At 44.3% G+C, this 16,783-nt stretch overlaps 1 protein-coding gene across 1 annotated transcript in view; it reads left to right on the plus strand.

The window, feature by feature from the left end:
• The first annotated feature begins 2,818 nt into the window (after positions 1-2,818).
• ERG (ETS transcription factor ERG) overlaps positions 2,819-16,783 on the plus strand; it is a 226,105-nt gene continuing 212,140 nt past the window's right edge. The window contains exon 1 of the mRNA XM_040423091.1: positions 2,819-3,050. The gene's annotated coding sequence lies outside the window, so the exon portion shown is untranslated. The remainder of the gene's footprint in view (positions 3,051-16,783) is intronic.

The following is a 16,783-nucleotide window of genomic DNA, read 5'->3' on the forward strand; positions in this document are numbered from 1 at the left end:
CTTTATCCCACCCCCCATCTCATGCATAAGGCATGAGAAGAGGTTGACCTGGACCCCTCCCCAGACTACTGGAGGGGGCAGCATTTTAAGCGGCTACACGGCAGCCTATCCCTCTGCTTTTTTTTAATATCCATTTTAACTTTAAAGATACAAAAAAAAAAAACTAAGACTGGCCAAGACAGCTACTGATCCTTGCATACACATGCACCATCAGCTTGGCCGAGCATGCGTGTGTCCTGAATGGGGAGAGGGGAGACGGTCACTGCCAGGCGCCTCAGTCAGCAGCTTATCTCCCCGAGAACAAAATGATCGGGCATGTTGAAAACCGGCTACCTGATATCCGCCATTAGGGGCTATGTTCCCAGAAAGAAAAGGATCGGGCATGTTGGAATCTAGCTGCCTGATCTTTAGCTCCCTGATATCCGCCATTAGGGGCTATGTTACAGAGAAGAAAAGGATCGGACATGTTGAAAACCGGCTGCCTGATCTTTAACTCCCTGACATCCTTCACTAGGGGCTATGTTACAGAGAAGAAAAGGATTGGACATGTTGAAAACCGTCTGCCTGATCTTTAACTCCCTGACAACCGCCATTAGGGGCTATGTTCCCAGGAAGAAAAGGATGGGGCATGTTGGAATCTAGCTGCCTGATCTTTAACTCCCTGACAACCGCCATTAGGGGCTATGTTCCCGGGAAGAAAAGGATCGGGCATGTTGGAATCCAGCTGCCTGATCTTTTACTCCCTGACAACCGCCATTAGGGGCTATGTTACAGAGAAGAAAAGGATCGGACATGTTGAAAACCGGCTGCCTGATCTTTAACTCCCTGACAACCGCCATTAGGGGCTATGTTCCTGGGAAGAAAAGGATGGGGCATGTTGGAATCCAGCTGCCTGATCTTTTACTCCCTGACAACCGCCATTAGGGGCTATGTTACAGAGAAGAAAAGGATCGGACATGTTGAAAACCGGCTACCTGATCTTTAGCTCCCCGATATCCGCCATTAGGGGCTATGTTCCCAGAAAGAAAAGGATCGGGCATGTTGGAATCCAGCTGCCTGATCTTTAACTCCCTGACAACCGCCATTAGGGGCTATGTTCCCGGGAAGAAAAGGATGGGGCATGTTGAAAACCAGCTACCTGATCTTTAGCTCCCTGACATCCTTCATTAGGGGCTATGTTACAGAGAAGAAAAGGATCGGACATGTTAAAATCCAGCTGCCTGATCTTTAGCTACTCCAACATCTGTCACTAGAGGAGAGTTAGCTGGTCTCTATACAAATTAAGGCTAGGTCTACACGATGACATGTGTCGCGCGACAATAAGTCGTGCGACACATAGGGCACAACTACACACTGCAACATTTGTCGCGCGACAATTTTTATAATGACAGTCTATGGTGTCGCACTGCGACATGCTGCGACTGCGACACGACATTTCGAATGGATCTTTTTGCGACTGTCGTGACGCAGTCGCAGCATTGCGACGCCATAGACTATCATTATAAAAATTGTTGCGCGACATTGGTGCGACCAAATGTCACGCGACAAATGTCTTCGTGTAGACCTAGCCTTATGGTCGGCTGACATTCATTGGGTCAGTTGAGGGACGGCCGATGGAAGATGGAGCAGCTGCCAGAAGTGCGTGCCTTTCATTTTACTATAGAAAGAAATAAAATGGATCGGGGAGGAGCACAGTGAAAAGGCCGAGGGTTAAAGGGATTGTCAGATCTTATTGGTTCCCCCTCATCTCATTTGAGCAGGGGTGTAGCCCTGGGAGGGGCAGAGGTGACAGTCCCACCCAGATTCTGGAGCTCTCTGGGTGGGACTGTTCTGCCCCTCCCAAGGACACACCTCCCATGGTAGGGGGGACTTGTTACAGATTTTAAATTGGGGCCCAGGTTACACCTCTGGTCAATTGACTCCTCCCCTTGTCCTGGTTTACAAATGGTGGATAATGCCAACATGAGCAAAGAGTCCAACTGCCGCCAAATATCTCTGAAGGGTACCCACCCCTTCCCCTTTTCTATTCTATTCAGCCATTTTTCAGTTTTATCTGTTCCTGGGAAAGCTGGGTGACAACTAGTGTAGGCACCACTATAGCTTCCACTAAGGTTCCCCAAACTTTTAACATAAATTCTGGGTCCTGGGAAAGCTGGGTGACAATCTCCGTAGGGACTATTATCGGTCCATGGGGTAGCGGTGGGTCCAGCCTTACTTCGGGCCCCAGCTCTGCACAGGTGCTACAATGGTCCTCTTTATTATTTTTATTATTATTACATATGTATTTATATATATTTTTTTATTATTTTTATTAATTTGTTATAATTAATACTACACATTTCTTTTTTAATATTTTGAATATTATTTTTTACTTTGTTTCTATATTATAATTATTATTGCACATATCTTTTTTTTAAAAGTTTGAATATTTTTTTTGAACTTTATTATGCATTTATTTATTTATTATTTTGAATATTATTTACTTTGTTTATGCCTTCTAACGGTCAATGGAACCTGAAAGTTTGCCACATGTATTTATTTTTTTACTACTTTCTGCTCTCTTGTTTTCTTTTTGGTTGTTTACGCCCTCGTGTTTGCTTTCAGCTCTGCGGCTTTGGATGGAGGAATGTCTCCGGTAGACATTGAGTGAGCTGGGGTTTGTTTTGCAGGCTGGTGTGTGGTGGTCTGTGGGGTATATGATGCTGCAGTTGTGGAAGTTTCAGTCTGGGAGGACTCTGGTCGGTTTTCACTCATCGATGATTGGAGAAGGGGATAGACTCATACACTGGGCTGAGACCACTGCCAGGGACTGAGTCAGTTCACATTTCTCCATCCCACAAGCACAGGGCTCTGCAATATATCCACATTTACTACCGGCTCTCGGGGGACCTCCATATCACACATAGACATTTCCACCGGTTGCTGCTGCTGCTGCGAACCCCAACCAAGCATCCGAGAAGGTCTTCCCTCTATCCAGCCTCCTCCATCTGCTGCTGCTTTGTGAGAGCCCCCTTCCACGGATCTATGACTTCTCCCACTCCGCCGACTCGGTGAGTTTTCAAAGATTTTTCTTTCCTCTGAGACCTTTTGCAAGGTTGACGTTAAAGTTTACAGATGTAGCAGAGCTGAGTCTGTCATCCGGTTCGGTGACATCACGGTACGTTATCGGTAGTTTTTTTTAACGTAGGATTGCTGGAAAACCTCCTGTCTAAACTCACGGAAGTAAAATGCGTTAAAGACTTAACTAGACAAATTCAGCTCTGCTACATCAATATTCATCGCCATCTGGGTAGAAGGTTTTTTTTAAGTAGTTTTTTATTTAACATGTTGCCAGCGATTTCCATACGTCAAAGCTGTCATGAATGGTGGTGCCTCATTATTGTCTATGGCGGTTTATGACGTTTGTTTTTATTAGGTTTGTTATTGACCCTTTATCCGTTTTGACGCAAGAAAACAAGACAAAATATCGCGTTGCGTCAAATGGCTTAGCTTGGTCTCTTCTGACAAACTCGGCTCTGCTGTATCTGTATTTCTTACCGCTCTGTAGCCGGGATTCCTCCCTACTTATGAGCTGACAGGTCACTTCAGTCTGTTAAAACCTGGATTTTTCGGGAAAGTCGACGACTGGTTTGTCGTTTCGGTAACAAATGACGTCTCGGAGAACTGGAGTTTTGGAGAAGACGCTGAGGTCGGAGACGCTTGCTTTTGACAGATGACACGGGCTGCTGCTGGGTTTAACGAGGGGAGGGCGGAGGTTTCCAGCGAAGTTTTGGTAAATGACTCTTCCCGCTCGCATCATCCAGATGGGATTCTATTTTACGTTCCGGCTCGTCGGGATGAATGGTGATGCGTATAGCAGAGGGGTGAGCACTAGCGGGTGACCCATCGCGGGCTGCTACACTGCGCGACGCCTGAGCGGGAAGCTTAATGTGTGATAGTTTCTTACATGACATCATTAATAGCGACATTGACGCCGCTTTTTCTTATTCGCGAAGCTGCCCGCTTAAAGGGACATACCACCTTAAATACGGCGGAATGCACATTTCCATTAACGTGGCTTTCTGAGCGACCCGTTCATGCGATTAAAGTAGAGCCGTATTGTTGCTACGGCCGCGGCTCCTCTGAGTGGTACCGGCCCTCTAGAAGTCTATGAGGCCGTGCTGTATGTCCCATGAGGCCAGGCCACTACATAGGCCACATGACACAGCTGGTGCAAAGGAAAACTGGCTTAGTTGCCCATAGCAACCAATCAGAGTGATTCTTTTCATTTTCCAAAGCAGCTCTGAAAAATGTAAGGTGGAATCTGATTGGTTGCCATGAGCAACTGAGGCCGTTTTCATTTACACCAGTTTTTGATAAATGTCTCCCCCCAGGTTTTTATATATGGAGTCGCCCTAATGGCAGGATATGGGTGACCAACAGTTCTGGAGAGTCCATTCCACAGGAGTACATGGAGGTGGTCGCACTGGCTATAATATATAATATTATATCAACAAAATTTCAAAAAGCGACTTTGTCTGCATAGCAACCAGACAACTAGGCTTTGCTTCCATAGATACCAGACATCAACTAGGCTTTGTTTCCATAGCAACTAGAGAGCAACTATGCTTTGCTTCCATAGCAACCAGGCAGCAACTAGGCTTTATTTTTACAGCAACCAGACAGGAACTAGGCTTTGCTTCCATAGCAACCAAACAGCAAAAATGATTTGTCTCCATAGCAACCAAACAGCAACTAGACTTTGTTTCCATAGCAACCAGACAGCAACTCAGCTTTGTTTCTATAGCAACCAGGATTTGTTTCCATAGCAACTAGTCATCTAGTAAGCAATTAAGATTTGTTTCCATGTCAACCAGTCAGAAACTAGGCTTCATTCTCATAGCAACCAGTCTGCAGCTAGACTTTTTTTTTTACATCAGAACTAGTTGGCAGCTAGGCTTTGTTTCCATAGCAACTAGTCAGCAACTAGACGTTGTTTCTATTGCAACCCACCAGCAACTAAGCTTTGTTTCCACAGCAACCAATCAGTAAGTAGGCTTTGCTTCCATAGCAACTAGTGAGGCCCTACTTTCTATTTCCATGGTGCTAAATATGAAAACTGATTTATAGCTTTGTGCAGCAGGTCCAGTTTTTCGGGTGGTACCTAGCGGTTAAACCGATACTTTGCACCATTTTTGCCCAGATCATATTGGCGACCTTTTTTTTTAAAATATAAAGATGTAGATATACCTTAAGGCCAAGTTAAATGCATGGCGATTTGATAGTAAAAGATGAACATAGAACATAAATCACAACAAAACCGCTAATTACTGAGACAGTTTGGCGCGTAGCGATCACATGACTCCCAGTGGAAGACGACTGCGTGCAGCGCTATGCTACCCGTCACATCTAATGGAATTAGCTCTGGTCCTCAGGGTTCTTAAAACCCAAATGCGAACTGAGCCTTAGGCCTCAACCACACGACTGTATTTTTTTTTTTGGGCGGATCCGTGCGCCTAGTCAGGTAATATTCTCCTCTCAGGTCCTATTCTTACGTTTGTGAACAGCCCTTTCTATGGAGGGGAGTGAGAAAAATCCGGAAGGCAATTGGATGGTATCCGTATTTCGGTGATCTTTGCAGGCTGAAATACGGAGGTGACCGATGTCTAATTCTCAGACAGTCGGTATCGTGGTCAGCGCTGCCCATTTTGTCCACTTTTACAGGTGAATTAGGCATGAGGTACTGGAGCTGTTTTCTTTGGTTCACACAGTTTTTTTTGGCACTGATTTCGGAGCGTTTCTGCCTCAAAATCAGCTTAAAAAAACGCCTCAAATCCGCCTCCAAGCAGCACTTGCTTTTTTTCCCCATGCGTAAAAAAAAAAAAGCAGCGCCCCCTATCTTGTGGTGGAATCCGCGCCGAATCTTATATTGAAATGAATAGGAAGCTGAAAAATAAACAGCCCCATATAAGTCCATGCTTTTCTTGGCGTGTTTTCCACGTGTTTTTTGGTGCAGATCCGCGCTAAAAACCTGGAGCTGAAAATGCATCTTTGTATTAAAGTGAACAGCAATTGGTTAAAAAAAAAATGACATCAAAAACACACGTAAAACACGCTGGAAAAAAAAATGCGTTGGAAAAAAAAATTGCGTGTTTTTATATTCTGTATTGTGAACACCCCCTTAGAGTTTGTTGCTGGACTCTCTGCGACTGTCCTATTCATCTGAGGCCTAGTTCACACGAACGTATGGCTTTTTCAGTGTTTTGCGGTCCGTTTTTCACTGATCCGTTGTTCCGTTTTTTGTTTCCATTGTGTTTCCGTTTATGTTCCGTTTTTCCGTTCCGTTTTTCCGTATGGCATATACAGTATACAGTAATTACATGGAAAAAATTGGGCTGGGCATAACATTTTCAATAGATGGTTCAGCAAAACGTAACGGAAACGGAAGACATACGGATGCATTTCCATATGTGTTCCGTTTTTTTTTGCGGACCCATTGACTTTAATGGAGCCACGGAACGTGATTTGCGGCCAAATATAGGACATGTTCTATCTTTCAAAGGAACGGAAAAACGGAAATACGGAAACGGAATGCATACGGAACACATTCCGTTTTTTTTGCGGAACCATTGAAATTAATGGTTCCGTATACAGACCGTATACGGAACACAAAAAAACGGCCCGTACACTCGCAAAAAAAAAGTTCGTGTGAACTAGGCCTGAATGGGAGATGCAGAAATCCACGTACTTGCCGCCGAAACCCCATTCAGAGAAATGGAACAGATTTCCAGTTGCCGAAATTTCATCAACAAACCTGCTGTGTGTGAATATAACCTAACGTCTGCCTCGACTGGGAAACCGAGGCACGGGGCACAGCCTACCTCATTGGCATAGGTGATGTTTTCTGCACCTTACACACCAGGTTTATGGTAGCCAAGCACTGATACCTGGTAGGGTAGTGCATTTACTAGGAAATAGTGTTAGAAGGGAGGCAGGGGGCACAGAGTGCCTCATACCTCAGTAACGTTGCTTTTTTCCATGGGTCATTCCCCTTATAGTCTTCCCCTACAGTGACCTGGTGATGTGTATATGCTAACATCTGATCGTTGATTTGTACGAGGCTCCGTGTGCCTCATATCCAGTTTAAAGAGGACCTGTCGCCGCTCCTGACATGTCTGTCTTAATAGCTTCATGCATTCCCCATGTAATAACAATTCTCCAGCATCTATTCCAGGGCCGGCTCCAGGTTCATGTGGGCCCTTGGGCGATAAAGCCTCAGTGGGCCCCGTGTGGCATTTTGCAGAACACACGAGGCTATAAAACTTCATGTATTAGGCTACTTTCACACTAGAGTTCTCGCTGGTTCCGGCAGGTGTTAGCAAAAACGCTTCCGTTACTGATAATACAACCATCTGCATCCGTTATTATGAACTGATCCGGTTGTATTATCTTTAATATTGCCAAGGCGGATCCGTCATGAACTCCATTAAAAGTCCACGGGGGACGGATCCGTTTTCTATTGTGGCAGAGAAAATGGATCCGTCCCTATTGACTTGCATTGGGGGTCATTCATGACGGATCCGTCTTTCTCCGCATCCCAGGATGGAAAGAAAACGACAACGTGTTGCGGTTTGCTCTCCGGTCTGGGAACGCAACTGAACGGAACGGAATGCATTTTGGAGCACTCCGTTCTGTTCAGTTTTGTCCCCATTGACAATGAATGGGGACAAAATAGAAGCGTTTTTTTTCCCGGTATTGAGCCCCTGTGACGGAACTCAATACCGGAAAACTTTAACGCTAGTGTGAAAGTACTATTCCACTAATTAGGGCAAATAAGTAGAAGGTCACAGAAGTAAATTACCCTTAAAATATAACTTTTATTAAATACGATAATAAAATAGGTAGGGAGACCCTAGGGATACTGAGGGATATACCTTCCCAGACCTTCACTCAGATGGCTTCAACTATGCCACCTCCGCATCTTTTCAGTTGTTACCGGCATCAAGGTGAAAAGGAATTTCTCATCATCGACTATTGAGATCCTTCCACCCGTGATCACCAGCATGCTGCGGTATTATCTCCGTCAAAAAGACTGAACTGAAGACATCCTGATGCATCCTGAACGGATTGCTCTCCATTCAGAATGCATGGGGATATACCTGATCAGTTCTTTTCCGGTATAGAGCCCCTAGGACGGAACTCAGTGCCGGAAAAGAATAACGCTAGTGTGAAAGTACCCTAAGTTGTGCCCAATGACAAACTCAGCTCTGCTCGTCCCGCGTTTATGAAAATCGTGATATAGAGGCACGAGGCACGGTCTGCCTCACATCTTGACGAACGGGTATTTTTTGTGTCCAAGTTTTGCAGCTCATGCACTTTAGGCTTAACACACCTTAAGGAATCAACCACGTCTCACTAAGACGCCCATGAAAGCAGATAGGGTATTTTCTGCCAGAGATACGAGACAGGAAGGTCACATCCAGAGGCGGTTTATTAAGAAAACATGCGGAGAAGTCACTGGGGAGAAAAGTTCAGCTTTCTGTTACGATTCGGCCTCTGCGCCGTCTCTTTAACAAGCAGCTCGCTGCAGGGGTTGGAGAACTTAACCTTTTACAGATGCGTAAATGTGCACATCCAGCGTGACCGATCCTAACGACCCCCGACATGCTAATCACATGGCGGCGTACACGGAGTGTGTCTAATATCCACAGCAACATTTCTAGATATTCAGTTTTTATTATTATTCTTTTATTTTATATTTAGCTGCAAAATAAATAAATAAAAATAAATAATAAATAAATTAATTAATAATTTTATTTTTTTTTGTAATAAAAGTAACAGCAGTGCTGACAACACAAATTATCCAGTTCATAAAGGGGTTGTTCGCCTTTATGAGGTTTTTGGACAGACCCGCAGAGGTGATCCTACTTACCGGTACCTGATCCCCACCTCTGGGTTCTAGCAAGACCGCTGCCCCTGTTGTATCTACAGGCCCTGGGTCTCCCGGCATCAACAACCGGTTTGACACAGGGCAAGTGACCACTGCAGCCAATGACTGGCTGCAGCAGCCACGTGTCACCTATGCAGCAGGTGACCCAGAGACATGACGAATGATCAACATGTGACCGCTGTGGCCAGTCATTGGATGCAGTAGTCAAATGCCCATGTCAAACCAGATGTTGATGCAGAGCTGGTGGGGCAGAGATGGAGGCGGAATCCAGCAGCAGGTAAGTATGATTACCACCTGCTGTGGGGAGGTCTATCAAAAACCTCATAAAGGTGAACAATCCCTTTAAGGGGGGTTGTCTAACAGTTTCTAAAATTCTCAGAGGAGCAGGCAGGCTAAGGCCTCTTGCACAAACGGAAACCAAACAGAAAAACGGAACGGCAAAATGGAACGGAAATGGAAACACTATTGAAGCAAAAATACGGAAAAACGGATCCATTTAAAACAGACCGCAAAACCATACGGTCGTGTGCAAGAGGCCTTATAAAGAAGGAAAAGAGCTGAACCCACTACTTAAAGGTCCCTCTATTCTAGCACTGCCTGGTCCTGAAGCTTCCGGTCCCTGCAGAACCAGATGTGATGATGTCTTGTCCAAAGTTCACGTGTCCACTCAGGTAATCACTGTCCTCAGTGGACACATGCTGTTCATGCACACGTGAACGTTCAGGCCAGTGATTAGCTAAGTGGTCATGTGATTGTCAGATTGATGGATGTGGCGTCATCACATCTGGTCCAGCTGGGACCAGAAGCTTAAGGAAAGGGACCTGCAGTACTGGAATACAGGAACCTTTAACAGGTGAGTTCAGATTTTTTTTTTAGATAGATAACGGACAGGTAAGAGATAGATAGATAGATACAGTCATGTCCATAAATATTGGGACATCGACACAATTCTAACATTTTTTGGCTCTATACACCACCACAATGGATTTGAAATTAAACGAACAAAATGTGCTTTAACTGCAGACTGTCAGCTTTAATTTGAGGGCATTTACATCCAAATCAGGTGAACGGTGTAGGAATTACAACAGTTTGCATATGTGCCTCCCACTTGTTAAGGAACCAAAAGTAATGGGACAATTGCCTTCTCAGCTGTTCCATGGCCAGGTATGTGTTATTCTCTCATTATCCCAATTACAATGAGCAGATAAAAGGTCCAGAGTTAATTTCCAGTCTGCTATTTGCATTTGGAATCTGTTCCTGTCAACTCTCAAGATGAGATCCAAAGAGCTGTCACTATCAGTGAAGCAAGCCATCATTAGGCTGAAAAAACACAACAAACCCATCAGAGAGATAGCAAAAACATTAGGCGCGGCCAAAACAACTGTTTGGAACATTCTTAAAAAGAATGAAAGCACCAGTGAGCTCAGCAACACCAAAAGACCCGGAAGACCACAGAAAACAACTGTGGTGGATGACCGAAGAATTCTTTCCCTGGTGAAGAAAACACCCTTCACAACAGTTGGCCAGATCAAGAACACTCTCCAGGAGGTAGGTGTATGTGTGTCAAAGTCAACAATCAGGAGAAGACTTCACCAGAGTGAATACAGAGGGTTCACCACAAGATGTAAACCATTGGTGAGCCTCAAAAACAGGAAGGCCAGATTAGAGTTTGCCAAACGACATCTAAAAAAGCCTTCACAGTTCTGGAACAACATCCTATGGACAGATGAGACCAAGATCAACTTGTACCAGAGTGATGGGAAGAGAAGAGTATGGAGAAGGAAAGGAACTGCTCATGATCCTAAGCATACCACCTCATCAGTGAAGCATGGTGGTGGTAGTGTCATGGTGTGGGCATGTATGGCTGCCAATGGAACTGGTTCTCTTGTATTTATTGATGATGTGACTGCTGACAAAAGCAGCAGGATGAATTCTGAAGTGTTTCGGGCAATATTATCTGCTCACATTCAGCCAAATGCTTCAGAACCCTTAATCAATATTTGGTGGAAGCAGGTATATCACAACCCTCAATCTGTATTTTGTGGAAGCAGGTATATCAAACCCCTTATTCAGTATTTTGTGGAAGCAGGTATATTGTACCCCTCAATCAGTAGAACTCATTGGACGGCGCTTCACATTGCAGATGGACAATGACCCAAAGCATACTGCAAAAGCAACCAAAGAGTTTATTAAGGGAAAAAAGTGGAATGTTCTGCAATGGCCAAGTCAATCACCTGACCTGAATCCGATTGAGCATGCATTTCACTTGCTGAAGACAAAACTGAAGGGAAAATGCCCCAAGAACAAGCAGGAACTGAAGACAGTTGCAGTAGAGGCCTGGCAGAGCATCACCAGGGATGAAACCCAGCGTCTGGAGATGTCTATGCGTTCCAGACTTCAGGCTGTAATTGACTGCAAAGGATTTGCAACCAAGTATTAAAAAAGTGAAAGTTTGTTTTATGATTATTATTCTGTCCCATTACTTTTGGTTCCTTAACAAGTGGGAGGCACATATGCAAACTGTTGTAATTCCTGCACCGTTCACCTGATTTGGATGTAAATGCCCTCAAATTAAAGCTGACAGTCTGCAGGTAAAGCACATCATGTTTGTTTCATTTCAAATCCATTGTGGTGGTGTATAGAGCCAAAAATGTTAGAATCGTGTCCATGTCCCAATATTTATGGACCTGACTGTAGATAGATATAGACAGAGAGATAGATACATTCCCTAGAAATATAGATATTAGATAGATAATTAGATATAGATATATTTAAAATAGATATGAAATAGATAATAGATAATTAGATATAGATAGATTTACATTACACTATATATTATTACATATGACTCTCTGTTATATTACATACCGCACATAGTACATAATATTACACATACTGCTCTATGACTCCTGTTACCTGGTAATACTATGTGTACATACTACCCCCCTCTGCCCCCCCTCCCCCGCTATAGTTCCTTATAACATATCTTTTACACAGTATGATTTTCTGTTTACCTCGCCTTCTTGTATACAGGAGTCCTTTGTTACAGTCCTCCCCCTGGAGACTGTCTATACTAACGTAATATTCCCAGGACTACGCCTGATCTCCATTCATAACGCTCTTCTGTACTCTCACTACTTAAAGGAACCTTTTCTTTAGGATATTTAGAGCCTACAAAACCAATTACAGGCGCACTTGACCCTCCTGAAACGTTTGACCCTTGTGTTAACTCCTACTGTGTCTTTAAATCTCATATTTACCAAACACACAATAGTATCACTTGTTGGCCGGGGCATATTTACTAACACTGGCGTACCGCAGGATGCTATGGCGGTATTATTGTAGTAGTGCAACAAGCATGGCGCATGCTGATAGAAAAAACGGGGTCAGCTGATGACTGGGGCCTCGTTAAACCAGTGCTAGCTTATTGTAACTTTTTCTTTCGTGTAATGAAACACATCATAGTTGCATTCATGAATGTGCCTCATGGTGAAGAATGTTGCAGAATAAGCTCACAAACTGTTACTTCGAACTCCTCCTTAAAGGGCATCTGTCAGCAGTTTTGTCCCTATGACACTGGCTGACCTGTTACATGTGCACTTGGCAGCTGAAGGCATCTGTGTTGGTCCCATGTTCATATGTGTCCGCATTGCTGAGAAAGATGATGTTTTATTATATGCAAATGAGCCGCTAGGAGCAACGGGGGCGTTACCATTACACCTAGAGGCTCTGCTCTCTCTGCAATTGCCACACCTACTCCTCTTTAATGATAGGTCCGGGCAGTGCAAGCATCATCACACCTGGTCCTGTCAATCAAAATCGAGAGGGCGCGGCAGTTGCAGAGAGAGAACAGAGCTCTAGGTGTACCGGCAACGCCCCCGTTGCTCCTAGAGGCTCATTTGCATATATTAAAACATCATTTTTCTCAGCAATGCGGGCACATATGAACATGGGACCAACACAGATGTCTTTGCTGCCAAATGCACATATAACAGGTCAGCCAGTGTCATAGGTACAAAACTGCTGACAGATGCCCTTTAAAGTAAATGTTCACAGTCCACCCTTGAACACCATTTTCTTTTTTTCTGTCTAAATATCTCCAGCATTTTGACCTAATAATTTCTTAATTTATCTTTATATCTGTCAGGGCTTCATTTTTTTCTGATACGGAGCTCCACATCTTCTGTACAGTTGAGTAGTGAAATTCCAGCTACCTCCAGCCACCACTAGAGGGAGTTTACTTCATACTGTGTTATTATTGAGTTCTGTGGATACACAGTATGCAGTGAGCTCCCTCTAGTGGTGATTACAGGTCTTCAAAATGTTATAATTGCACTTAATGTCTATGGTGGGTATTGGGAGCCTAAAAATAGTGAGTAAAGAAATAATAAGAAAGTGTGATCATTTTCACGATCATTGGCCCACTTGGATGTACTTTTAGTGCGTTCTTCAAGTTGGGGGTAAGTAATCACTTGCCTTTTTGTCTATGTGACTGTTGTTGAGTAGATATATACCATAGTTGATATGCTGTACAGTAGACTGCCACTCTACACTAATCAGACTTGTTTTAGGTTCTATATAGATGAGAATGAAAACCGCATGTAAATCATGCAGCTGCAGAATATAAACATGCAAGACAAGGGGCTATACATGCAGGCAGAGCAAAGATTGTAAGCAAGGGTATACGTATACATAGTGCATGTACTCGTTGTGAGGCCATATAGAAGGTGTTTCAAAATTCACCCTTTCTCGTGGCAACATATACAAATGGGGGGGAACATTTAGCCAGGGGGTCATTCTCCTACAACTGGGTCATACATCTTTATGGGTCATGAGACCCTCTCTTCCATGACTGCAAGACTGGCCATTCACATTAAAGGGGTTATCCAAAGTCTAAAACATGCCCCCCAATGCCTGAGCCCCTGAGATAGATATTTACCCCACTCCCCGGCACCCGCAGCGCTCCTGATCCCCGCATGGCCGCAGGTGACCCCATAGCGGGGATCAGGAGCGAGGCGGGTGCCGGGGTGGCCAGTCTTACAGTCATCGAAGAGAGGGTCTCATGGCCCATAAAGAAGTATGACCCAGTTTTAGGAGAATGACCTAGGAGAGCGACGTAGGTTCTGGGAAGTGGGGTAAATATAATCTATATGAGGGGCCCGGGCATTGGGGGGCATGTTTTCGACCTTGGCTAACCCCTTTAAATACGTGTCCATTATTTTTTGAGGCTTGTGATTCTTGACTAGATTATTTTGGTGGCAATTAATGTCGTTTTACAGCTCACAGTAAATGCTGGTAATGAGTTCTTATAAGTATCTTGACCTGTACTACTTATAATCTTCATCATTCATTATGCTTTTCCATTTGTCCGTAAAAATGTTGGATGTCTGTGAATTTGGGATAAGTTGTCCAGGAAAAAGAAAAATTCTGGTTCACAACCCTGATCCCCTGCAATCAGCTAGTTATCCCCTATGCCAGAGATGGCCAACCTGCGGCTCTCCAGCTGTTGTAAAACTACAATTCCCACCATGCCCTGCTGTAGGCTGATAGCTGTAGGCAGTCTTAGCATGCTGGGAGTTGTAGTTTTGCAACAGCTGGAGAGCCTCAGGTTGGCCATGCCTGACCCTAGGCTGTGGATAGGGGATAACTTAAAAACCTGGACACAACCCCTTTATGGCCGTTGTCAGACCTCTCTGGCTCAGACTTATCTCTCCAAGAACAAAATGATTGGACATATTGAAATCCCACTGCCTGATCCTACTTGTCTACATTTTGTCGCACCAATGTCGCGCGTCAATTTTTGTAATGATAGTCTATGCAACACGACAGTAGTAAAAAAATCCATCCAAGACAGTCGCAGCATGTCGCCTGTTGCAGTGCAACACCATAGACTATCATTATAAAAATTGTCACGCGACACATGTTGCACTGTAGTTGTGCCCTATGTGTCGCGCAACTTATTGTCGTTGTGTAGCCCTAGCCTTAGGGTTTGGGGGTTTTCTGTTTACTAAGATAGGGGCTTGTCAGAGGCATTGTGTAGCAAACAGAGCTAAGATTTAAAGATGTTTTCTTCAAGATATGTTTGATGGCCTCACTAGGGCTAAGCATTTAATTCTGCAGGGCCCAACATAGCGCAGCTCTTGTCTTTGTGGCCGTGTCAGGGGAGCGCATGCACATGGACAGTGACTCTTTGGGTGCTGCAGGTAACAGGTCTCATTGCTCAAGCTGGTGCCATAATCCCTTCTTGCTAATGAATAGTGGGGATAACAAGGGTCAGGCCATTAGTGAACATGGACAGGTCACCAACATTGTATCTATTTTCTATTTATTTATTTTATTATTATATTATTTTCATTTATATTATTTTGGAAACGTTTTTTTTTCCCCTGTAAGATTTAGTTCATGATGAAAAAGAAAAAAAACTATATTAAATGTATTTAAATGGGAAAAAAAAGAGATATTTTAAGTGACTGGCTAGCTCTGCGGTTACAGAAAGTCCATTGCAACCACACCGGATTACGTACTTCTATTTTCCGAGGAACATGGCAGGATCTGTGCTCATTATGGCTTGTTTTCATTCTCACAGTTTGCATCTTCCCCTCCCCAAAAAAAAGAGACTTGAGGTTGTCGAGGTGAAAAGACAGAGAGCAGCCCTTTGAAAGCCCATTGTAAGGTCTGATACATCTGGGTGCCTGCTCCTGCGGCCCGTTGCCAAGATTTTCTTCCGTTTTTCTTTTATAAAAACACCTTCAGTAGGAGATAAATAATAACCCTGACAATTAATAGTGGTGAGAAGAGGAGAGCTGGGTAGAGCAGAAAAAGCTACGGTGACCTACAGATATGGCATAATCGTCCATAAAAAAAGTGGAAGATTTATCGTTATGGTGGCGGTCCATGCCCACTGCCGCCTCCCTCCTTCTGTTAGTACATCCCCGCCGGAGTTCTCCTCTTCCCCATACCCTCTGGGGCAATGCAGCTCTATCTACTGCATGTAGGCCGCCTGCCCTGCCTCTCTCTGTAGAGCACTTAAAGGGCTAGTGTTCATCCATCTCAGTCTTCCATCTTCCAGTGGCCATCTTGGGGTATTTAAGGCACCTTCCTCTTAGTTTTTTGTTTTTATCTTTGTTTTTTACCTCTTTTCTGTGATTTTTATTTTATTTTATAGTATATGCTCGAGGGAGTGCCACCTTCAAGTGTGAATGCGTTCCTATTATCCTGGGAGTAGCATTCTTGTGCACTTTTGCCCTTCCTTTAAAACAGACCGCCTTGTGCATCCATCGGTTGCTGGATGCACACAGAGGTGACTAGGAGCAACACACCATATGTGCAGAGTCTGCTCTCCTGAGCATAGATGCCCAATGGCATAGGTAGGTTTAGCGTAGGACCTGCCTGACCTGAGACCACCTTGGCGGGGGTAGGTGGGCACAGATGTGTTTTGATCAAAATATATTGGCTAAGAGTCTCTTTTTTGTGATTTTTGTTTATTTTGTAGAAAGTGCCTGAGCAATAGGTTCTAGTTCTCTAGTTTCCTTCTAAGGTGCGCTACTTGTGGTGTTTTCTCTCCAGTGTACCGACTTCTGCCTGTCTCCGGATTCGACCTTTCACTGCCTGTCCTGACCTCTGTCTTATCTATATACTGACCCTGAACTACCTACCCTGACCTCTGCCTGATCTCCAAACTGACCCTGAGCTGCCAGCTACCTTTTTAGGTCAAGTGGCTATAGGCTCTGACACCAAATATGACCCAATTTTGACAGTATTCGGTGCATGCGCATTGAATGTCTGACCGCTCCGAGCTGAGATCTCAAATGCGCCGAATACAGCCGCACACGGCGCATGCGCGATAACTCGTCC

This window comes from Bufo bufo, chromosome 3 (assembly GCF_905171765.1).
Source record: "Bufo bufo chromosome 3, aBufBuf1.1, whole genome shotgun sequence".
NCBI lineage: Eukaryota > Metazoa > Chordata > Amphibia > Anura > Bufonidae > Bufo > Bufo bufo.